Raw genomic sequence first — 25,393 nt, 5'->3', positions numbered from 1 at the left:
CACGTTATATTATCCCGCTAGCTATTAAATACATTACTCCCTACACAGTACATTCTCGTTGATCACGAGACACGTCCCTATATACACTCTGACAAAATCATTCTTGCTTTACTTGACGGATTTATGGAAGTGAAGAAAAAGAATTATTGAAACTGTCTCAGACAACATTTACAGCATCTACTCATGCACACCTTATGATATAGGTCACTGTTCTAGTAATCTACTTTAGTAATTAATACATTTTAGAAATAACTTCAATAGTCAGCGCAAAAAATAGTATTTGTAACTGTTGGATATGCCAAACTAGTATGTTTTTATATTTCTAATCAGATCTTTAATATACTCTGTTTAATACTAATTTGAATCCTACTTTTATTCCTTTGGTCTCTCTCTTCTGTAGGTCATCTATTTTCCTTCACTTACATACACTGTTTGGTGTGTTTCAGAGACAAGTTCTATAAAATGGCTCCTCCAATGTTAACCAGAAGAGCGGCTGCATTGGAAGAGCAATTGAAACTAAAGAATGCCCTCCGTGAACTCAAGTCACTCAAACAAGTAAATGCTGACTTGGTGAGGGAACAAGATGACAGTGAAGTTGAACTGAGAGCAATTATAGCCAAGAACTCCCAACTGAAAGGTGAACTAGCAGAGTTAAACAGTGCACACAATCTGGTCATAGAGGAACGCGACCAACTCCAGAAGGCAGTCAGCTCATATGAACAATGCATATCAACCTATGAAGAAGCTCTAGGGAAAATTTCTATGTTGGAGGGAGAATTAAGTAGGGCATGTTCAACAATCAATGACCTTCAATCACAATTACACAGTGCTGAAATACTATCAACAAATAATCTGTACGATGAACTTGTTGCTTCATCCTCAACAATGCCAATGTGTATCGATCTGACTTGTGATAGTCCTTGTATTAAAAACCCCAAGCCTCAGCAACATTCCTGTTCCTATTTAAATAGCCATAACAAAATAAAAAAATACATTAAAATAAGTAAAATAATTAAAAAAACTCAAACTTTAATAAAAAAACAAAGGGCTGACACAAAAAACCTGGCATTAAGAAAGGAACGCTCAGTTTTAGTAAATAAATTAAACACCCTTTCATTATCCTCTCAGAGAAGTAGAGAAAACTATGAAAGTGAAATTCAAAGCCTCAATGATGTAATTAAACAATTGGAGGACTCACTTAAAACTGTAACCATTAAATATGAGCTATCACAAAGGCAGATTGATGAACAAATTCTGGCAGCTGATGAGTTGTTAGCCCTAGGTACCTACAACATGGCTCGCTTTGAGTCTTTAGCAAATAAATGTAACTGTACTCATGAGATACCTATGACTAACCTAAAATTATGTGATACAGTATCTTCCAACCAATTAGAAACATGCCTGGAGCAGTGCTCAACTGTCATACCAGACCCTTCACCTTTATTAAAAAGTATGCCTGAAAAACAGACAATTATATTTTCCGACATGTTAGGTAAAGGTTTTGGACCTATTATGAACCATTACCTTGATCACTCAGTGACTAATAGATGTTCACCGGGGGCTAGTTTCGATTATCTTATTAATAGTTTGAATAGTGACTATTTAGATGTAAATAAAAATGTTGTTCTCTTAATAGGAGACAGTTTGAATGTCAAAAAGCATCAAATTATAAGATGCATTGATAAATTACTAGCTTTACATAGTAAAACTCAATGTAAATTCGTTATGTGTGCCTTTCCTTACTGTGGCACATTTAGTTCAAAGCAGAATGAACATATTTATAATTTAAATTTATTAATTTATAACCTGACATGCCGTCATAGTGACGCAGTTTTTTATTTTGACATCAATAAATCCATGTCATCCCTATTGTCTAGAGATAGTTTAATTTTATCTAAGAAAAGTAAGCATCACTTGGCATCTTTACTAGCTTACAACTTAAATGATACTGTTACAAGTATTGTAACTAAGTCTATTGACACCTCTACATATTGTACTTCAAGTACCACCAATATTTCTAATATTGACCCTAGTACTTGTTCTAGTACTATAATTAATTCAAATAGTTATTTAAACTAGACAGTGAGACAACGGGGAAGCTCTGTAATATGAACATTGTACATCAAAACATACAGAGCTTCACCGGCAAAGAATTAGAAATAGAACTGTTTGTTGAAAAATTCAATATACACATATTGTGTATAACTGAGCATTGGCTCACTGGAGCACAAATAGCAGTTAACATCAATAACTTCAAAATGTCAAGTGTGTTCTTTAGAAAGACTGCTATTCATGGTGGATCCTTAATTTTTGTACGCAATAATATAACATGTAAGGAGCGAAAAGATATAGTTAGTCTTTCTGTGGAGCGCATAATTGAACTGTCTTGTGTGGAGCTGGAGCGTTTTATAATAGTGTGTGTGTACCATCCCCCCTCAGGTGATTTCAACCAATTCGAGGATGTAATGGAAGATGTCCTTAAGCGATTGTGTATGTCTACTAAAAATGTAATAGTATGCGGGGATTTCAATGTTGATATCTTATTACATAATACTACTACGACTAGGTTGTTAAACTTATTTAAATGCTTTAATTTGAATAATGCTTTCGATGAACCTACTAGAATCACAGCAACTTCAGCATCTTGTTTAGATAATATTTTTTTTAACTGTGATATCTTAGGTAAATCGATATTAAACAATTTAAGGTCAGATCATTGTGGCCAACAAATTACTGTTGTTGGTACAAATAGAAATAAACATATTGTTAAGTACAGGCCGATAACTCAGAGTAAACTGACGCGATTTGAAGGTGAAATATCAGCCAAAATTCCTGCTCTCTTTTTTGAAAACTGTCATCCCGACAATCTTTATCGTACGCTTTTCAATGAAATAGAAAGTGCATTTAATAAAGTATTTACTTTTAAATACATAGATTCTAATAAAAAAATGAGGTTTAGTGATTGGGCGACAATAGGCATTTACAAAAGCAGGGATAAGTTGTATGAGCTATATGATGAAAAACAATACAATCAGACTCCAACCTTCCTTGAATATGTAAAAAGTTACTCCAAAACATTTAAAAATGTTTGTAGACAAGCTAAGTCGCTATACATTAAAGATCGGATAGTAAAATCTGAAAACAAAATACAAACAACCTGGAAAATTGTTAATAATGAATCTGGGAAAACTAAATCTCGAGACGGAAATTTTGAATTAATTATTAATAATAATATGGTAACTACTGATACAGAAGTTGCTAGTACTTTTGAAAACTTTTTTCAGAATGTTCCTATTTTGTTAACAGATTCACTAAATTCCTCACCTACTGCAGCTCAGAATTTATTAAGAGGCAACATTAATGAGTGCAAAGTTTTATTTCATTTCAAACATATAGATGCATCGGATATCAGTAAAAACTTCAAGTTGTTAAAATTAAAGAAAACAGGTGATATATGGGGAATGTCGGTAAAGGTAATATCTCAAATTATTGACGTCATTGCTCCTCTTTTAGCCATAATTTTCAATGAATGTGTTGATTTAGGTACTTTCCCGAACCTAATGAAACATAGTAAACTCATTCCTCTATTTAAATCTGGTAATAAAAATGATATAAACAATTACAGACCTATCTCAATCTTACCAGCTCTTAGTAAGATATTTGAAAAAATTATATTAAATCAACTCTTATATCATTTTAATGTAAATAACTTACTACACCCTGAGCAGTATGGCTTCACTAAAGGTCGTAGCACAACGGACGCAGGCGCTAAACTTATAAAACATGTTTATGATGCCTGGGAATGTTCACAGAACGCCATGGGTGTTTTTTGTGATCTATCTAAAGCTTTCGATTGTGTTGATCATAAAACCTTGCTTCTTAAGCTAAGCCACTATGGTATCCAAAACGTTGCACTAAATTTGGTTGCCTCTTATCTCAGCAATAGAACCCAAAGAGTTTGCATAAATGATGCAAAGTCTCAGGGTTCAAATACCTCAATGGGTGTCCCACAAGGCTCGATTTTGGGTCCTTTTCTATTTTTAGTGTATATAAATGATCTACCGTACCATGTCAGTGGAACATGCGACATTGTATTGTTTGCAGATGATACATCTCTAATTTTTAAGACTGATAGGAGTAAAGATAACTCTGACGAAGTAAACCGTGTTATGTCGCATGTGTCGCACTGGTTTACAGTTAACAACTTACTTTTAAATGCAAAAAAAACAAAGTGTGTCGAATTTATCTTACCAAATGTAAAGAAAATTGATAAAAATATAATGATAAATGGTGAATCACTAAAAATAGAGACTTCCACAGTTTTTCTGGGCGTGACCTTGGATAATAAGCTACAGTGGGGTGCCCATATAGATTCACTAGCGGGTAAACTAAGCTCGGCTGCCTACGCAGTCAGAAAAATTAGACAGATTACTGACGTTGAAATAGCTAGGCTAGTTTATTTTGCGTACTTTCATAGTGTTATGTCCTATGGAATCTTGTTATGGGGTAAAGCAGCTGATATCGAAACTATATTTATATTGCAGAAAAGAGCTGTACGGTCAATATATAAACTTAAATCACGCGAATCCCTCCGTGAGAAGTTTAAAGAAATAGGCATACTTACTGTAGCTTCACAATATATTTATAACAATATAGTATTTGTAAGACAACATATTAGTCTTTATACACAAAAAGTGGACATAAACAGTCGACTTACAAGAAATGGTCATAAATTAGTGTCATCTGCATATCGTCTGCGTAAGGTACAGGGATCATTTGTGGGATTGAGTATACGCTTTTATAATATGATTCCTAAGGTGATTTTGGACCTGCCAATGCACAAGTTTAAAGAATTTGTTAAAACACATTTATTAGAGCGAGGTTACTATACAATTGATGAATTTTTTAATGACAAGGTTGCTTGGAAGCATCCGGCTCCGCTTTCAGCTCTCACAAGATAGAAAAATGAATGTTAAAATACAAAATGTAAATTGTTGATGTTGGAAAAGAGCAACTGCTGAGTTTCTTGCCGGCTTCTTCTCGGTAGAATCTGCCTTCCGAACCGGTGGTAGAATCACTACAAACAGACAGACTTGACGTTTCAAAAGTGCTTATATTAGGCCTACTTGAAATAAATGAATTTTGAATTTGAATTTGAATTTGAACCAAGCGAAAGCTTCTTAAGATGTTGGTCGAAGCTTTTCGCGAGAAGACCATTGACTGAAACGACGATCGGAACAATAACTGTCGACTCAACATTCCATTAACGTTATTACTATCATTATAACAACTAGCTATGTTTAAGACGACGGTATAGAAGCGACAAAAATGAATACTGATTTTCTATTTTTTTTCTACATTTTACCTACTTGGCACCGACATATAATAAATAAATATAATAAATATACTACAACAATACACACATCGCCATCTAGCCCCAAAGTAAGCGTAGCTTGTGTTATGGGTACTGAGATAGGTGATGAATATTTTTTTATGAATATAATACACATACACATAAACACCCAGACACTGAAAAACATTCATGTTCATCACACAAACATTTTCCAGTTGTGGGAATCGAACCCACGGCCTTGGACTCAGAAAGCAGGGTCGCTGCCCACTGCGCCACTCGGCCGTCTACATATATAGATGCTGAAGAAAATATTTATTTCTTGCTTTTTAGTTGTTTAAAAATAAATCAAATTGTTATAGGTGTAATTAAATAGTATATTTGAAGAGTTCCCTCAATTTCTCCAGGATCCCTTGAACAGATCTTGACAGAACAGTCCACACACCTCTGAGCATTATGGAGAACTCTCAGGCACGCAGGTTTCCTCACGATGTTTTCCTTCACCGTTGAAGCAAGTGATATTTTAATTATTTAAAACGCACATAACTTAGAAAAGTTAGAGGTGCGTGCTGGGATTCGAACTCGGCCCCCCGAAAGAGAAGTCGAGCTAAGACCCACTGGGTCACCATTTCCCGCCCTCGCTCATTGATTGCAGATGATACATCTCTAATTTTTAAGACTGACAGCAGTAAAGATAATTTTGACGATGTTAACAGTGCTATGTCGCATTTTTCGCACTACTATACAACTAACTTTAAAATGCAAAACAAAACAAAGTCGAATTTATCTTACCAAATGTTAAAACAATTGTCAAAAATTGAATTTTGTCCTTAGTATATATACGTACCTTCTGACCTCTATGGTCAGTGATATAAACACATCTTTGTACCGCTTTATCTTCGAAAATGACAACTAAAATTTGTGCCGATTTGAAGCGCTGATGAGAAAGAGTGAGATAAGAGATGAGTTAATCGGGTTGTACCGAGTAGGTACTTTGTCGATAGTGCACATCGACACTGTTTCTGTTGTGAGATTTATAAAATTACATTATATTGAAACAACGATTGTTACAGCTCTTCCACTTGTTTTTTTTTTTTAGTGAATTAATAATTGGTCTACTACATTTTCTTTTTTTTTTACAGATAGAATATGTTCCAATACGAGTATGAGAAAGATACACAGCAGCGCGACAGCCGTACGGCAGTGCGCGACAGTCGCGTTACAGTACGCGACTGGCACTCGCGGCCGTTGCCGCCGAGGCCTGAAGACAGATTGCCTACTAAAACTAGTGTAAGTACTCTATGAGACACTTCGCTTCACTTCTATGAGATATCCGTTAATATTTATATTTATTATTTATTATACCGGTCCACTAAGGATACGGGTCTTCCTCTCAGGATGAGAAGGGTGTGTAGAGTACCCCTTGGAGGACACTATGAAGAACTTTATTTAATTGCTTAAAACGCACATAACTCCGAAATGTTATATGTGCAAGGTCAAAATGCAAGTGCCCCTAATGCATTTGTGCTAATATATAATTTTGGTTCAGATGCCCCAAATGCTTTTGTGCTCGTTTATAATTTTGATTCATTTGCCTCAAATGCATTTGAGTGACAGAGAGATTTTTGCAACTCATCATCATCGTCGTCGTAACCTTCTTCTTCATCATCATCGTCAACCGATTGATGTCCACAGCTGGACATAGGTCTTTTGTAGGGAGTTCCAAAATCCACGGTCCTGGGTCCTGGACGACTCGTTTGATGTCGTCTGTCCACCTCTTTGGGGGCCACTACGCAACTACGCGGAAGATATTCCACAAGTATGTGGTGCACTCTCCATACTCTCACTCTCATTGTCCCACGGACGGCAGCTCCGAAAGAGATCAGGCGCAGGTTCAAATATATGATATGCTGATATACTGAATTGATAGACGCTGATTTACAAAACTGATAGATAGTGGTGTCCCCACGCCGGTAAACGCAGTGTTAGCGGGCAGATGACATCAGAATCGCTGAAAGCCGCAGACACAAGCGAGACGCAAGCTGCACAAGGCCGTGGAATGTAGAAATCCTTACCAATGTCCAGCCGTGCTCGACCGTGCCGTGTTAATGGTCGACATCTATAATAATGGATGGATGTTTGTTACTCTTTCACGCAAAAACTACTGAACCAAATTGACTGAATTTTAGTGTGGAGATAGATTTTACCCTGAATTAACACAAAGGCTGTTTTTTATCCCGGGCAAATGTAATGTTCCCCCAGGATTCGTGAAAAACCAAAAACCGCCTTCAAAGCCGCGGGCAATAGCTGGTGTGTTCCTAATAATTAGATGACATTCACAAAAACAATATTATATTATAACTGCTTAGACCGACAGTTTTTTTTTTATTCCTCTACAAGTTACCCCTTGACTGCAATCTCACCTGGTGGTAAATGATGATGCAGTCTAAGATGGTAGCGGTCTAACCTGTTAGGGAGCATGGTAGTGGGCAAGGTTGTCAGTGACAACAATTATTAATTGTAAAGTAAACAACTCCGGTTTCGGAGCGAAACGTGCATGTAGGGTACATTGCCGAAGATCTGTTTTGTGTGGAGTATAAGGATTGGAGAAATTATAAATTACACCATACAGATTGCACAACTTGATATTTGTACAGAAATTATAACAATACCACTTTTTTTCAGGAACCATTATATCCAATGGCCTATCCACAACCAAGGCTACTTACAACCACTGAAGGTGACACCGCAACAGCCCAAGAAAACGAAAACGATATCCAATACCCGATTCTCGAGAAACTGTCCATCTTCAACAACAGGGTAGCGAATCGAGACAAAAAGAAACCAGACGGAAAAAATCTGGTGTCGAAACCACAAATACATCCAATCCACGATGTAATACACCATCCTGAGAGAAGAATCGAAAAGAAAGACAAAGCGAAACTATCTGACACAAACAGCCATGACTTTATTAATCCTCATTACAAAATAAATAAAAATGGTGGTATAACGCCACCGCGTCATATAAATCCAAATAATAAAGTTAACAGCAATAATCCAAATATAAATCAAGCTGAACAGAGTAACGATTTAAATCGCGTACCCGAATTCAAACCGACACTGCCAGATGTTTTCATCCGTGACAGCAATATCAAGTTATCTGATGGCTATATAGCTGGACTGAAAGATCTGGATAGCAATTATGAAGAGTACTTCGACGATGATAATCTTTATGACGATTATATACAAAGCAATTCAATGACCAGTTATTTAATAGAAAAGGTTCAAGAGCTGCACGACTGGATTATCTCAGACGCTGACCTTGAAGGAAAACCTACTGATAAAAGGGACTCCAGTAACTCAACAAACAATAACGAGTTTTGACAGTTACTACAAGCGTTAAACGAGAGTCTGGTTGAGGGAAATGTGACTATAGTGATGAGCAAACTCAGGGAGCTGTATTACGGAGAGAATTTCACAAGCGTGAACCAAAGTAGAAAAGTCATTTTGAGTAACGGCACGAATCTGCTCTCATTTGGTATTTTAACGCTAGATGTTATGCTTCTACATAACATACAGCTGATGGCGTGGGAAAATCAGGTTGGTAACGTTAACATTTGATAACTTAGCCTTGATACTTTGGCCTTTGGGATTTCCAAAAATGTCCCATGATTTTCGGCAGTATATCCCAGAAATTTCTTAATTTGCATAAATTAAAGGTTTTGTGGATATAAATAAATAAATATAACTCGGTAACTCTAATTGTTCTACCGATCTCCTCATTTCTGATCACGTAGAGATACTCCTAACATAGCTTTTTCCATCGCCCGCTGAGTGACTCTGAACCTTCTTATGAGGCCCATAGTTAGCGACTGTGTCTCAGATCTGTAAGCGAACACTGGCAACACGCACTTCGAAGACTTTGGTCTTCAGTCACTGAGTGATTATTATTTATTAAATCCAAAGGTGAATCTTTCCAGGAATCAATTCGTAACAAAATGCTCAAAGATCCAGATGTGTTCGCATTCAACGCACTGTTCATGGAGCCATCAAAGGTTGAGGTGAAGAGGAACGAAATATATCACCAATATGACAGTTTTTCGTGAGTATCCTTTCTAGAGTTTCTTACCAGGGCATCCTTTCCTCCTCTAACAAGATGTGGGGTGTAGTCCTTTGTGGAGTGATGATAAATGATAGAGATTGCTAGAGATTGATAAGTGGACTGTATTTCCAATGATATAATTGATAATGATATGTAAATGATATAATGATATTGATAATGAGTACGCGTCGAGTGGCGGCCCGAAGTGCACTGTCCTAGTTATGGCCACGAGGCTCGACGATTGCGTAAACTGCTGACGGTGCAGTGTTCGGTACACGCAGTGGCCCGAACATGCTCCCGACCGCGAGATGAGAGGTGCAATGATAACAAATGATCACAATCAAATTGAAATGACAATGATAATGATTAAGCAATTAACAAAAGGCATGAACTGATGATTAATACATTTTATGATTCTTAACTAAACCTTAGAATGTTCTTCATAGTCAAAAAACCGAACGCAGTTTTTTGGCAGTGGCGACGTGGCCATATCTACCATTTCTACACTCTGACACTGATTTAAATTTTCACTACACTTCACTTTATTTTTAGATTTATTCACGCACACACTCACTTCACTAAAATCACTTTGTTTCGCCTCTGGAGCGGGGGCGGGGGAGGGAGGCACGACCCGTACGTGCCTGCACCTCCTCCACAAGATGAGTCCTCCCAGGGCCGCTGCTGCAGCTATCAATCCGTAACTGAGGATATACTGGTGTATATCATGTCCTGATAGGTCAAGTTCAGCTAACTCGGCATTCTTCTTCATCACCTGAATTTGCTCCTTGATTTTGTTTAAGCTGTTATTGATATTCGTTTCGTCTGATAAATCAGTAGTTATGTAAGGCAATGACAAATTTAGGACATTATTTATGGCTGGAATATCTGGAATAACGCTTTCAGGGTTGATATGTAAGGTATTTCTAGGTGCTAGTTGATGTGAAAATATTGAAAAATCTTCTCCCTTCACCATGCATTGTTCACTCAATTGTATGATACCTGCTCCGTTAATTTTAATGTTCGATACACCATCTCCACAAATGATTCTCCAAGAGTAGGTATTACAATAAAAATATAAGTAATTATAAATATTTGTCAGCTTAATTAATTGATTCTGACAGTCTCTCTTCTGAAATTTACAGTTGTTCTTAAATGTATCAAATTCACACAACCTTTCATTTGATGATAAAAGTCGAACAGGGTTTCTCAGTTGACATAAATACCTTTCTTCATGGTTTAGGCAATCGCGAAGCTCATTGTAAGTTGTAGTTATAAATGAATCTCTTTGCAAGTTGAGTGCTACGTAGTCAGATATTTGAATGATACTGACCATATTATTTTCTACTTGATGCGGAATAGATATAAGGTTGTAAAGTTGATAGTTGTCTCTGCTAATTAATGGAAATTTAATTTCAAATATAAAATAATCTTTAGTCATTCTTGCCCTCACTTTCAAAAGATGGTAAATTCCTTGAAGTTTACCGTAGATATTTTCGATAGGTATTGTTAAGTCCTTTGATAAGTGACTAGAAATTATCTGTAGTTCTAGTCGTAATTGTTCAGGGGTTATCAAATGAATGTTTAATTTTCCATGATAAATATCTGTCAATGTATCCAGTAGTGTGTCTTGCGACCTTTTTAAATTGTTAACAATGTTTGTTGCAGTAATCGCTGACAATGTAAAGTCCTCTACACTAGATAACTTTTGTATTTGTTCTTTCATGTAGATTGTGGATTGATCCAAAATATTCAAATGTTTATTGATAATTTTATGTTGTTTTGAAATTAAATCCGCTGTTCTTTTTAACAGATTGTACTCAGCCTCCACTACTGAAGTCTGGTTTCTCCATAATGCTTCCAAATGATTTTGATTGGTTCTTACTTGTTGTATGTCTTTCTTATAATTTTCTGCGAATCGCTCGTCCAATACGCCGAACAAAGTATTCGCGACGTATCCTATTCCATTGATAAGGCCGCGACGCTGTCTAGCGTGCGCGTTGAATTCCTGATTCAGCAAAAGCTCACTATAATACTGGAGTTCATTGTAATCGTATTGTAATTGTTGTAGAATCGTATGACATTGTGTTTGCTCCTGGAATGTCTCGCAGGTTTTTTCTAAATAACTATTAAATTTTTTGACTGTTATCATCCCTTCCCAATATGGTGACATATTATAATAGACGATCATAGTCCATTCATCCCGAATTATTTGTAAATCAGAGATGTAATCTAAGTATACCGACTGATTGTTTTTAAAGTGAGTTATGTTATATGATGCGTTCGTCGGTGATATGAAAGTTATGAACAAAATAAATGATATGGCCATTGATATAAAATTGCTGACTTTTGATGAGCTGCGATATTTTTTGTTAGACTGATATTTGTCTTCTTTTCTTTCTTTTTCTTGTTGATATACCGATCCTTCTTTTTGGGGTTGTAAAGGTAGTATTGATAATTTAGCTACTGGTCTTTTCATAAGCCCATTTTTCGTCTTCAAGGTCACTACTCTAATAAGTCCGTCATGTCCTGGATGTACTTCCGTAACACGACCCATTGCCCATTTCCCTGCTGGTAAATTATCGTCTTTTATTACTACGACGTCTCCTATTTTAATATTTTCCTGCTGTTTGAGCCATTTACTCCGAGCTGACAATTGAGTTAAATATTCTGATTTCCATCTCTTCCAAATATCTTGTTTTAATTTGTTTATAAGATGCCATCTTGTCCTTGCGTCCTGATCTGTCTCAATGATAGTCAAGTCTGCTCTTCCTGATAAAAAGTGTGCTGGAGTTAGGAAATCAAGGTCTTCTACCTCTTCTGATATTGCACATAAGGGACGTGAATTGAGACATGCTTCAATTTGTGATAATAAAGTGGAATATTCTTCAAATGTTAACTTCTGTTCCCCGATAGTTCTTTTTAAATGATACTTTAGGCTTCGCACTGATCTTTCCCACAGCCCTCCTGCCGATGGCCATGAAGGTGCATTAAAATGCCACGTGATATTCATGCTTGTAATTTCCTGATAAAACTGTTCGTTTAGAATTTTCTCTAACTCTAGATATTCTTCACGAAAGATTCTGTCCGCTTTCACAAAATTAGTCCCCCTGTCATTATACATATGACGAGGTGTAGATTTTCTGGCCGCCATCCTTCGCAGAGCCGATAAAAATGCTTCACTACTTAAATCTGATACTATTTCAAGATGGACCGCTTTCGTGACCATACAGATAAACACTACTATATATCCTTTTGTTGTTCTAATACCTCTTCCTTTGCTAGCCTTCACATCTACGAAACCCGTATAGTCCACACCGGTATGGTAGAATGGCGGGGCTGGATCCGTACGTGCCCCTGGTAAATCCCCCATGAGCTGATATTTGATCTCTGGACTATTCTTTCTACATATGATACAGTTTCTTAACTCTTTCTTTGTGGCTCTATTTCCTCCAATTACCCAATATTTTGATCTCAAGTTTGATAGTGTTAATCTTGGTCCCCCATGGTAAGTTAACTGGTGAGCTTCATTTATTAACAGTTGCGTTAATCTATGATTATGTGGTATAATAATAGGGTGCTTCATGTCATATGATAAATTAGCATGCTCTAAACGTCCTCCTACTCTTAGTATTCCATTCTGATCGATAAACGGTGTTAAATTCCATAAATTACTTTTGTGTTTTAATATGTTAAATTTCTGTAAATGCTCCATATCGCTTGCAAATTCGCTGTGTTGCACATATTTTATTATTTTCAACTTTGAATGTTTTATTTCTTGTAACGTGATATAGGTAGGTTTAGGTTTCCCTTTGTTACAGGTCAATGCTCGCTGTATCCATGCTAATATACGACATATTTTTATGAGTGAATTGTGTTTTTCTAACAATTGTGTAACAATATCCATGCTGGTATCTTTTTGAATGATGTTTACTTGCCTAATTTTAACTTCATGATTTGTAGTATATTGATTTTGTTTTTTCATAATTTCACCCATAGATAATATTTGCAGCCACTCGGGCCCATTCCACCACATTTTGTGATCTTTCAACTGTGATATGTTTGTACCACGACTAGCAATATCCGCCGGGTTCTCTTTGGTCTTAACATAATGCCATTTTTCGGACGTTATAATACTTTTGATTTGTTTTACTCGGTTAGCTACAAATGGTTTCCAACGAGTAATCTCGCCTTGCAGCCAGCCAAGCACCACCATAGAATCGCTCCAACCATACACCTTGATATCATAGCTTTCTTGATAGCACTCTATTACTTTGTTCATTAATTTAGCTAATAACTGAGCTCCACATAACTCCAATCTTGGTAATGATATTGCCTTCTTGATTGGCACTAACTTACTTTTAGCCGTTAGTAAGCTAACGTGATATCCGGATTCCTTTTTGATTCTTACATAAATAGCGGCTGCGTATGCTTTCAGGGATGAATCGCAGAAGCCGTGAAACTCTATAAGGTTTTCTTGAGTACTTCCAATCCAACGAAGTATTTTAATTTTATTGATATTTTCTAAGTCTGCTCTAATTTTCAGCCATTCTGTATATGATTTTTGTGATATGACTTCATCCCACTTGGAACTTTCCATCCAAACATTTTGAAAAAGTAATTTTAGTGTAGTTGCAACTGGAACTAGCCAGCCTATGGGGTCAAATAATTTAGAAACCTCGGACAGTAACACTCGTTTCGTTAGTTTTGTTTTTGTTAATGGTATCATATTACATTCCCAGGTAAATGTATCTTCCAAAGGATTCCAATGTAAGCCTAACGTTTTTCCTGGACTATCTGATTTGAAATAAAATACGATATTATCCTTGTTTTGATTTTCCTTGATAGGTTCTAGTAGTTGGTTGTTATTACTTGTCCACTTCCTTAATGTAAATCCTCCTGATTTTAATAAACTGCTTAGCTGAGATATTTGATGGCTACCTTCATCGATAGAGTGGGAACCATGAACTAAGTCATCCATGTAAAATGCCTGGTCTACTATGTTTGTGACGTCAGGGTAATTGTTTCTTTCATCTGACGCCAGCTGTTTCAACGTCATCATAGCTAAAAATGGTGCCGCCTTGGTACCATACGTTATTGTTGTTAATTGATAATCTTGAATCGGTTTGGTTACCGAATCTCTCCACACAATCTTCTGATACTTTTGATGATCTTCACTGATTAAAACCTGTCGATACATTTTTTCAATATCTGCCGTATACGCGTATCGATACTGTCTCCATTTGAGTAATAACGATTGTAGATCCTGCTGTAAGTTTGGTCCCTTATACATGACGTCATTCAGGCTTACCGAAGATGACGTCTTTGAGGAAGCATTAAAAACTATTCTGACCTTAGTGGTAGCTGAGTCAGCACGATATACTGAAAGATGTGGGAGATAGCAGTCTGAATTACTTGAACTTTTTGCTGGGATCATGTGACGTAATGCTATGTATTCATTGATAAATGATTTGTAGTCAGCTGATAGTGTCGGGTTTTTACTCAATTTGCTTTCAATAGTCCTAAACTGGGCGATTGCTATTTCTTTTGATTTTCCTAGAGCTTCTTCAAAATTCTTTTTGAATGGAAACTCTACTTGATATCTTCCATCTTCTGTACGTTTTGTTGTTTTGATGTAATGATTGATACATTTTTGATCTTCCTCTGATAAATTTGATGACTCATTGATATCTTCCACCTCCCAAAACTTCTGAATATTTTCTATGTTTGATAAAACTACATTACAGTGGTAAGATTTCATATTTCCACACAGTAACCATCCTAGTTGAGTTTGTTGAGCCAAAGGTAATGATTGATCGTTTCCTCTTATGATACCTCCTAACATGATAGTTGAATAAATATCTGCTCCAAATAGTAGGTCTACAGGTCTACTGTTATAAAATTCCGGGTCGGCTAAGTTTATATTTTGTATGTAATTCCATGCCGGTTTTTCAAATGATATATTTGGTAAATTTTTAATTAGCTTATTAGTGATAAAGACGTCCGTGTTAAATGAAAATTTGTCGTGAATTGATTGGCAATTTATAGTAAGCATCCCTTTACAATTATTGCCATTCTCTCCGACGCCAAAAAACATCCCTTGAAAATGTCTTCTCTTGATACCTAGAGTTTGCGCAGCATGTTCCGTGATAAGTGATATCTGAGAACCTTGATCAATTAAGGCTCTCATTTTGATAAAACTTCCATCGTGTGCTTTCACCTTAACTACAGCTGTTGATAATAATATTTGCGCAATATCTTTTTGTGACACGTGAGACACGTTTTGTGGTTTCATCGTTTTATTGTAAGTAGGTTGCTTACTGAACGCATCGTGTAATAAAGTATTATGTGTACCAAATGTGCAGATTCTACACTTTTTCGTTGAAATACATGGTTTTCCAAAATGTGGATGTAAGCAATTTTTGCAAATCCGGTGTTTCGTAATCATACTTAACTTTTCATCGTTTGTCATACTTAGAAACTTTTTACAATAAAATAATCCATGATCTAGGTTGCATAGAGGACATTTGTTTGTGGCTGATGCTTGTGAAGATATGTGGAGTGCCTTCATAAAGGGTTTTGATGGGTTGTTCTGATGATAATTGTTATGATAATGTGTTGATCTTCTCGTGTTCACGTTATGCTCGTGTTGCTGAGAATTATAAGGTTTCTGCTGGATATTATTTGGTTTACGCCCTTGCTCTAGAGCTGTAAATTTGCTTTCTAGATAACTCATGAAGTCCTCCAAAATCGGCAACTCTCGTGAGTTCTTCAAAGAATCGAGATATTCTGAGTATGATTCGGCATCTAGTTTTTGAGATAAAATATGAACTATGATCGGATCCCACGTGCTGATGTCTACTTCTAAGTTTTTGATGGCATTTAAAGTTTCTAAAGTCACATCATGCATCTTTCTGATATGTACAAGCGACTGGTAGTTGGATGTTGGAATATTTAATAAAATATTAATATGCGATGTAAAAATAAGTTTTTTGTTCTCATACCGGTGATTTAAAATCTCCCAGCATGTATCATAATTAATGGAGCTTATTGGCAAATGTTGGATAAGTCTTTCAGCCTCACCTTTTACTTTACTCTTTAGAAATTGCATTTTTTGCGCTTTTGATAACGCTGGATTTGAATGTATTGCTTCCTTGAATAAATCCTTAAAGGATACCCATTGGTGATAATTGCCCGTGAATATGGGTATATCTACTTTTGGCGTTGATTTTTCCCTATGGCTTACTGACCAGAGCTTTGAGTTGATATTTTTCTTGATGCGGTTATACATGTTTTCGTGATATGTAAATTTATTTTCATATTCTATGTTTTCCTCACCTTGTTCTGCCTGAATCTTCCAATGTTGAGTGTCTATAACTTTCCACCTTTCTTGCAACTGAGATAAAACATCTTCAAACTCCCATTTTTCCGATATCTCCTTTAAATTAATGCCCTTGATAGTGCGCATGAAAGCTTTGAAATTGATATTTTGCATGTGCAGCATGTCATCTGACTTGCTTGTTGATCCGCGTGATTGAAATGATGTTACTGTTGGTACTTTTCCCTTTTCCCTAACGAGTTTTTGGTTTTCACCTGATATATCCACCGCTTTTTGTAAGGGTTCGTGAGGCTGCTCATCTTTTGAGCTTGGTGGTAGGTACTCCTTACTTGTACCGGGAGTTTGCTGATCTTGATCGAATTTATTGATTGATTGAATGATTATAGTCTTTGATTTTTTGATAAAGTGTGCCTACTTTTTCCCAGAGTTTTTCTTGGAAATATGGTAAACTTTGATCCTCCAATGCTATTAATTGTTCATGATTACCCTGATATTCCGACCAATAGCTTTCAAGAATTTCTAGTTTGCGTGTAAAATAATTAATGATGGCTTTTCGTTCTTTTCCGTCCTTCTTCATATTCGTATACAGTGTCTCCATCGCTGCATACAGTTCAACTTGTGATTCATATAAGTATGCCATTGTTGATAGTATTTATTGATATAGGTATGATATAAAAAAATATAAGAAACGCCTTACTTGATATAACTGCTTACTGATACTCCAATGATATAAATCCAATGTTTTGGTTGATAAAATGGCAATCCAAATGTTGCTGATATGCTCCACAAATAAACTACCACTTCACAAGAGTTCCGTCACTGATTCAATCACTTATAAGTTCGAGGTCCTGCAGAAACTGTAGGCTCGAAGGACCAAAAGGATGTGGGGTGTAGTCCTTTGTGGAGTGATGATAAATGATAGAGATTGCTAGAGATTGATAAGTGGACTGTATTTCCAATGATATAATTGATAATGATATGTAAATGATATAATGATATTGATAATGAGTACGCGTCGAGTGGCGGCCCGAAGTGCACTGTCCTAGTTATGGCCACGAGGCTCGACGATTGCGTAAACTGCTGACGGTGCAGTGTTCGGTACACGCAGTGGCCCGAACACAAGAGTTATAAAAAAATATAGGGCAGGCAGTGCTTTTGTGCATGTATGAAATGCACGCCACTGCTGTGCCCCATTATCATCATCATCAGCATCATCATATCAACCCTTGTATATCACTCTTGTATATCACTCTTGTATATTTATTGTAGGTGACTTTTGACAGCAGTGATCTCAAGTTTTTTTTTTTTTTTTCTATACTAGGACAATACACACATCGCCATCTAGCCCTAAAGTAAGCGTAGCTTGTGTTATGGGTACTAAGACAACTGATGAATATTTTTATGAATAACATACATAAATACTTAAAATATACATATAAACACCCAGACACTGAAAAATATACATGCTCATCACACAGACATTTTCCAGTAGTGGGAATCGAACCCACGGCCTGGGGCTCAGAAAGCAGGATCGCTGCAAACTGCGCCAATCGGCCGTCAAAGATTTGCCGGACGACTGGCGCAGTGGACAGCTTTCTTAGTCCAAGGCCGTGAGTTTGATTCCTAAAACTGGAAAATGTTTGTTTTACATTAAAGTTGTTCAGTGTCTGGGTGTTTATCTGTGTATTATAAATATTTATGTATATTATTGCCTCATAAGAAGGCTCAGAGTCACTCAGCGGACGATGGAGAGAGCTATGCTCGGAGTATCTCTACGCGATCGAATCAGAAATGTGGAGATTCGTAGAAGAACCAGAGTTACCGACATAGATCAACGAGTCGCGAAGCTGAAGTGGCAATAGGCCGGGCACATAGCACATAGGAGAAAGGATGGACGTTGGGGTCCCAAGGTGCTGCAATGGCAGCCCCGAACTGGTAAGCGCAGCGTTGGTCGGCCCCCAACGAGGTGGACAGACGACATTAAGCGCGTCGCAAGTAGCCGCTGGATCCAAGCGGCGCAGAACAGTGAAATTTGGAACTCCCTACAAAAGACCTATGTCCAGCAGTGGACGTCTATCGGTTGATGTGATGATGACGATTATGTATATTATTCATAAAAATATTCATCAGTCATCTACCCATAACACAAGCTACGCTTACTTTGGGGCTAGATGGCGATGTGTGCGTTGTCGTAGTATATTTATTTAGTTTAACGCATGTCGCATGCCTGTGAGATACGTTATAACCCGTTGTCTCCCACAATGAGAAAGGATTAAGGCCGTAGTCCACCACGCTTGCCCAGTGCGGATCGGTTGACACACCTTTAAGAATATTATGGAGAACTCTACGGCATGCAGGTTTCCTTACAATGTTTTCTACCTTTGAATGATTTTAATTGTTTAAAAGTAAGAGAATAACTCGGCCCCACGAGTGTGAAATCGAAGTCCCACTGCGTGTTATACGATTATGAATTTTATTAGACAATTGGTTGGTTCCTTAGTGTTGTTTCCATCTTCATTGTATAAGCTTCTCTACTCATGGATCCGTTGTTTCAGAAGAAGACAAAACCTTCGCCAAGAGGCAGAGGAATCTGACTTCGGAATGAATCTTCTAGAAAATGTACTGGAAATAGGTATGAGTACTGCACGCGCCGCTATACACCTCGGGAGAGCTTTCAAGAACACCAAGTAAGTTTATATTACCACCTGAGATTTCTACAGCTTAAAATCAAAGTCAAAGTCAAAGTCAAATATTTCTTTATTCAAATAGGCACATAGAGGGCACTTTTGATACGTACATTACATGTAAAATATGACATAGAAGTGAGTTGATGGCGATAACTAAATTCGTCAACTTAAAACTAAAGCTACGAGGGTTCCAAACGCACTCTGGTCTAAGAATCCCACAACAAACTTAGCCGGTTGTTTTTTTTGTGTTATCACCATCTCACATTGTCATTTAAAACTATTAAACAAGCAACCTGGTTAGAGGTTAAATAATTTACACCCAAGCATTTTTATCGTTGACGTAGTCCTTAATACTATAATAGGAATTTTCTATAAGCTTACGTTGAATACAAACTTTGAACTTTTTAAGAGACATCTCCAACTGGTAGTTTATTGTAAAATTGTATAAAATTTCCTTTAAATGAATTACTTATTTTATGTAGTCTAGTATATTGCACTGCAAGTTTATTTTTGCTTCTAATGTTCAAATGATTGCAGTCACATTTTCTCTTAAGTTTAGATATATTTTTGTGAACATACATAAAATTTTCAAATATGTGTAGGCTAAAAACTGTCATTATTTTAACATCTTTAAATTTATCTCTCAATGACTCTCTCGGACCCATTTTATAGATCGCACGAACGAAAAATAGTTTATAGATACTATCGACCCGGTGCGGCGCACGGGCGCAATCTATATACTAATATGGGGCAGTTTGGAGAGATTAATCGTACAATTCCGCAGTACTCTATCTCGTAGGGTTGACAGTTGGTAGAGGACCGGTACAGAATAAGGAACATACAGAACCCCCGTTTTGGCATGATCGCGTGCAGTGCAACGCCCCGCGCACGTCTCACTTCGCACTCGCGTAATGTTGCTAGCTCATAAAGTTTTCCCATATTTCCCATTTTATGGTAAACGTTTAAGAACATTTCCCAATTTATGGTAAGAACATTAGAGGTAAAATAATTAATAAATTTCAACCACTAAATATCACCGTACAGCCATGTCAGTGGACTATAGTCGTAAATATGTAATAGGCCCGTTTTGACATTTGTCATCGCGACGTAACTAGTTATGGAACCATAAGACTCTGTACTCGATACTCACGATAAATCTATTCAAGTTTGTATCAGTACTTGATTGATATTATTATGTATTGTAAAGTGTTCGTTCGTTCAAAGTATTCCTTTAACTACACATCCAATACGCGTGACTGGCTGTTGATTATACGTCCACTTTTCAACATGTTGAAACAGAGTTAGTACTATATAACAACAAACACAAAAATCGAGTCAAATCACTATGTTTAAATTAATGTCCAAAATAGAAGAGCCATAGTTAACGTAATAGTAAACAATATATATCAAACTTAAACGAGCGCACAGTCAACTTTACAAGATGAGGAACGAAAAACTGCGCAGTGCGCGCGGGGACGCTTCAGTCATGTGCCGCTTGGTCAGATACATCATCTCATACTCATTATTTAGAACCCATTTTGAGAACCAAGCTCATTCTTTGCAGTAAAGATAACTACACAATATTTAATTTCGATATTCAGTAAAAAAATGGTTACAGCTCTAGTATAAAAAAAAAAAAGACTGAGAACGTAACTGTTTTCGGAACGTTTCGCAACAATTATAAATTGCATGCTACTATGAAGTAAGCGCAAAAAGAATACTCGCGATATATTCTTTCATATTATTTATCGTCCCAAAAAATTTACGTATTTTTTAAAACACTGTATGTAATTGATTTTTATTTTTTTGTTTCTTTCAGTTTCGTTCAAAGTTACATTCTATGGTCTTGCACAAATGTCAAAACGGGCCTATTACATTTTTCCGACTATAGTGCTTAATGATAAAATCAAAAACAATATTGAGCCAAATATAATGTGTAGATGCCAAAGATACATATACGATATTAAAATATTGTAGAGCTATCAAAAATTGAACATAAATTTAAATAAAAAATTATAATCTTAAAATAAGTTTTTATTTTCAGGATGGTTTTGAACCAGCTGTCAAATCGAGAAGCGTTAAATGCCAACATTCAAAATCAACTTTCGCGCAACATTGATGCCAACACACACGCGCTGAATCATCTCCAAACGTCATTCAATAAGAATGACAGTACGAGTTCCAGTGTTGCCAACTCTACGAATGCAATTTATACCGATTTAGATTGTGTTTGGTTGTTGTATTGCAAGAATTTGGTGGCTACGGCGAAGTTGAACGCACCGTACGGTACAATGGCTAGGATTAATGGGTGAGTGTTTATTTATTTATTTATATTATTGTATGGGATGACACACTTAGATAGTACTCGTAGGCTACTTTTCAGAAGTAACACTTTCGTCGTCTGTGAATTGCACACAGGATTTACTTTTTCTTTATGTTCCTAGGCTTGCGCTGCGTATGCTGACGGGTGAGGTGCCAGCTGACCGGGCCATAGATATCATGATGTACGAAGTATTAACAAGATGGACAGAACTGAAATGTACAGACATGTTTCCGAGGTAAGGGGTTTTTTCGTTTGCAAAACCTCACCTAAATATAATGTAACTGCCGTGTGGTGACGAAAGATCAGAATACAGAGTCACCACACCTCCGCTTCCCGCGATCCCACCAGACCAGACTAGAGAAAATTCAGTATTCACAAATTCCGGAATTGTATTTTTTTAACGTTATCGTCGGACCAATCAAATGCCCTTGATGGTAAGTGGAAACCATCGCAACACTTCGCAGGACGTACAAAGTGCTTGATCTAAATTAGTACAGTGTGTCATTGTAATTTTTTTTAAACTCCCGTCTTCCCTGTAGGGAAAAGGCAAAGATATATCACCGCACAGCCATGTCTTGTATAGTGTGGCACCATCTAGTTCTGTAATGTGGAAACCGCTACATATAGTTTACGAATATGCTTATCGCTATCATCTCAATACCGTGGAATTCTCATGTAATGTACGCATCAAAAGTGCCACCTATGCCAAAGGGGCCTACTTGAATAAAGATATTTTTGACTTTGACTTTGACATAATTATTATTTTTTTTACATTATCGGGACACTAAAGGGCACCGGCGTTCTTTAAGAACTGAGAAGGATCTAGACTTTATTACACCACTCTGGCGAAGTGCGGATAGGTAGAATTCACACGCATTTTACGACATGATGCTGATAAACCTGATGCTGTTTCCAAAAAACTTGTCACAACGCGCCGTTAGAGCGACAGCGTCGTAATTGTATGTAAAAATGAAGATCGTTATTGGAATTGGATGTCAGGTTGCTTTATTAATGTCGTAACTCGCAGTAATAAAAACATGAAAGCGGTCGCCGGGTTTTACAGCCGATTGGGCAGCAACCTTTCTTTCTGGATTCAAGCTGTGGTTTCGATTCCCAAAATGTTTCAATGGTTTTCATTGATTTTCTTATCTGTATTTATGTATATTATTCATAAAAATATTCATCAGTCATATTAGTACCCGTAATAGATCTTTGGAGTTAGATGGTCCTAATCAGTGGCGTGCACTTCATACATGCACAAAAGCACTGCATACCCTAAACTTTATATATAACTGGTATAAGAGGAGGATTTTTGTCGCTTTATCCAATTTTCTTGCTGTATGCATAACCTAGTAAGAAACCAAATGCACGCCACGCACGGTCCTAATATATTTATTTATTTATTTCCTCACATCAAATTTATTTTATTTGTCAGCAGATGCAGCAAAGCAAATCCAGCGACAGTGGTACTTGACTCAATTCTTCAGCCATTGAGAAAATCACAAAATACTTCTAATAGGTTATAGTAAAAATGTTAGAAGGACATAAACTACTAAAAGTAGCACTGTTCTGTTTTTAGTAGTACAGTGCTACTCATATTCATGAAGTAATAGGTCAATTTAAAGAAAAGATGAAAAGTTTCTACAGTCACACCCAACTTCTCTATAAAACGTTTTAAAGTATAAACAACTGCTGCACAAGTTTTAATAGTAAAAACTAACATCCTTAGTTCAAAGGGCGATTTTTAGGTCAGTGATTAAAAATGACAAAAGCGCACGAGTTTACTAGGTTAGACTAGGTGTGTCTAAAAAGCTACTTGAATGGTAGAAAATCTCTACAAATTAGGTAGAAACTACCAAAATAGTAGAAAAGTTTTGATTATTACGACCGGTGGATTTAAATTTAGAACCAGTGTTAAATATAGGTAAAACTTTATTTTTATGTGTGTTACTGTTTTTTTTATTTATTTTAAATGGCTTTCTCTACGGCTCTGGGCTCTTGCCTTCTCGAGCCTGTAACTATTGTTATTTAGTAATAAGTACAATGAGTAGAGCCTGTTTTAAAACCTGACTGTTAAAAGCCTATAATTTTAAGTATTTATAAGTATATAAAAGGCGTTAAAATTCCCAAATGCTCCAAAGAAGATAATATTCTATACCCGTCTAACCCACTACGACACTAGTCTTCTCTTACAATGAGAAGGGCCGTATTCCACCACGCTGTGCAATTGAGCGTTGGTAGTATTCATACGCCTTTGAGAACATTATGGAGACGCAGGCTTCATCCCGATGTTTACCGTAAAGGCATGTGAAAATTTATTCCTTAAATTAAAAAAGGCAAATAACTCCGAAAAATTAGAGGTTCGTGCCGGAATTCGAACTCTGTCCTCCGAAAGGGAAAAGGGTTGGATACATTTATGTTCGTAGATAGTACAAAAATTAAAAAAACAAATTGTTTTTATGCAATACATATACTATTAAAATATGACGAGGTGCGAAAATATGAATTTTAACGTTTTTTGTACAGATTATATAATTTAAAATGACCAAACAGTTCTTTTGTTTCGTTTCTTGACGTGTATAAAACACTATGGATTGATATTTATAACTGTGTAGTTTGTTCAGAAATGCATAGTTAAATATATTATAATAAATAAAAGTTAGTTCTTGGTCATCGCATTATTTTAAGCTATAATATTGATACGATTATCTTATTCTTACAGACTGATAAAAAATAAAACACTATGAAAACCTTTTACTTGAGTTTCGTTGTTTCATTTTATCCATACCACATCACATATGTGTTTGTACATAAACAGCTTGTCTTTATCACCATCTTCGTATAGTCATGGAGAGTTGCGGCGTGCAAGTATTGTCAATCTTCGGGATGTACTTAATTACTACAGCCAAACATAAGTTTAATATACCTACTGCGATTGGTGATAGAGTCACTACAAACAGACTGACTGAAATAAATGAATTTCGAAATTTTTTATGAGTTTTAGTATTTTACGAAAGAAATATTATGAATCCCATATCCTCTGTCGGATCCTCTGTGCCAAATTTCATTAATATCGATAGAGCTGAAAATAGGTAACAAGCAAGCAAACAAACAAGCACTCTTTCAAACTACGTATAAAATTAGTATGGATGTGCCACACATCATGTGCGAAATAAATACTTGTGTTATTATTATGATTATTGTTATAATTGTTATTGTAAAATCTAATTTAAACTTCTTTCAACGTAACTCTTCAATATTTCGAGCAAATCAGTTACAGCGTTATTGGAAATTTTAACTGTATCGTACAAATTTAAAATCTTTTTATCGTCCCAAACGTATTTGTTTTTATTCATATCCCTTTTCATATTACCCATATTAACTTGTAGAGTATCGATACTCGATATTATATAACCAATTTGGTATCTGATGTCATTGTAAAACATTTGCTTAATCTGTTTTAGGGAATCGATCTTTTTGGTTATATCCGAGAACGCTTCGTTTATGTACCTGAATAAATGATTCTTAACTTCGTCGTTTGTCGGTTTTATTGATATCATAGACCTTCTGCCACTTATTGCGATATCTGCTTCAG

At 36.3% G+C, this 25,393-nt stretch overlaps 1 pseudogene; it reads left to right on the top strand.

Moving 5' to 3' along the window:
- The first annotated feature begins 462 nt into the window (after positions 1–462).
- LOC120635914 lies at positions 463–23,324 on the top strand (annotated as a pseudogene).
- The last annotated feature ends 2,069 nt before the right edge of the window (positions 23,325–25,393 follow it).

Source organism: Pararge aegeria, chromosome W (genome assembly GCF_905163445.1).
Source record: "Pararge aegeria chromosome W, ilParAegt1.1, whole genome shotgun sequence".
Lineage (NCBI taxonomy): Eukaryota > Metazoa > Arthropoda > Insecta > Lepidoptera > Nymphalidae > Pararge > Pararge aegeria.
The sequence above is the reverse complement of the archived record's forward strand: the minus strand, read 5'-3'. Positions and strand labels throughout refer to the sequence as shown.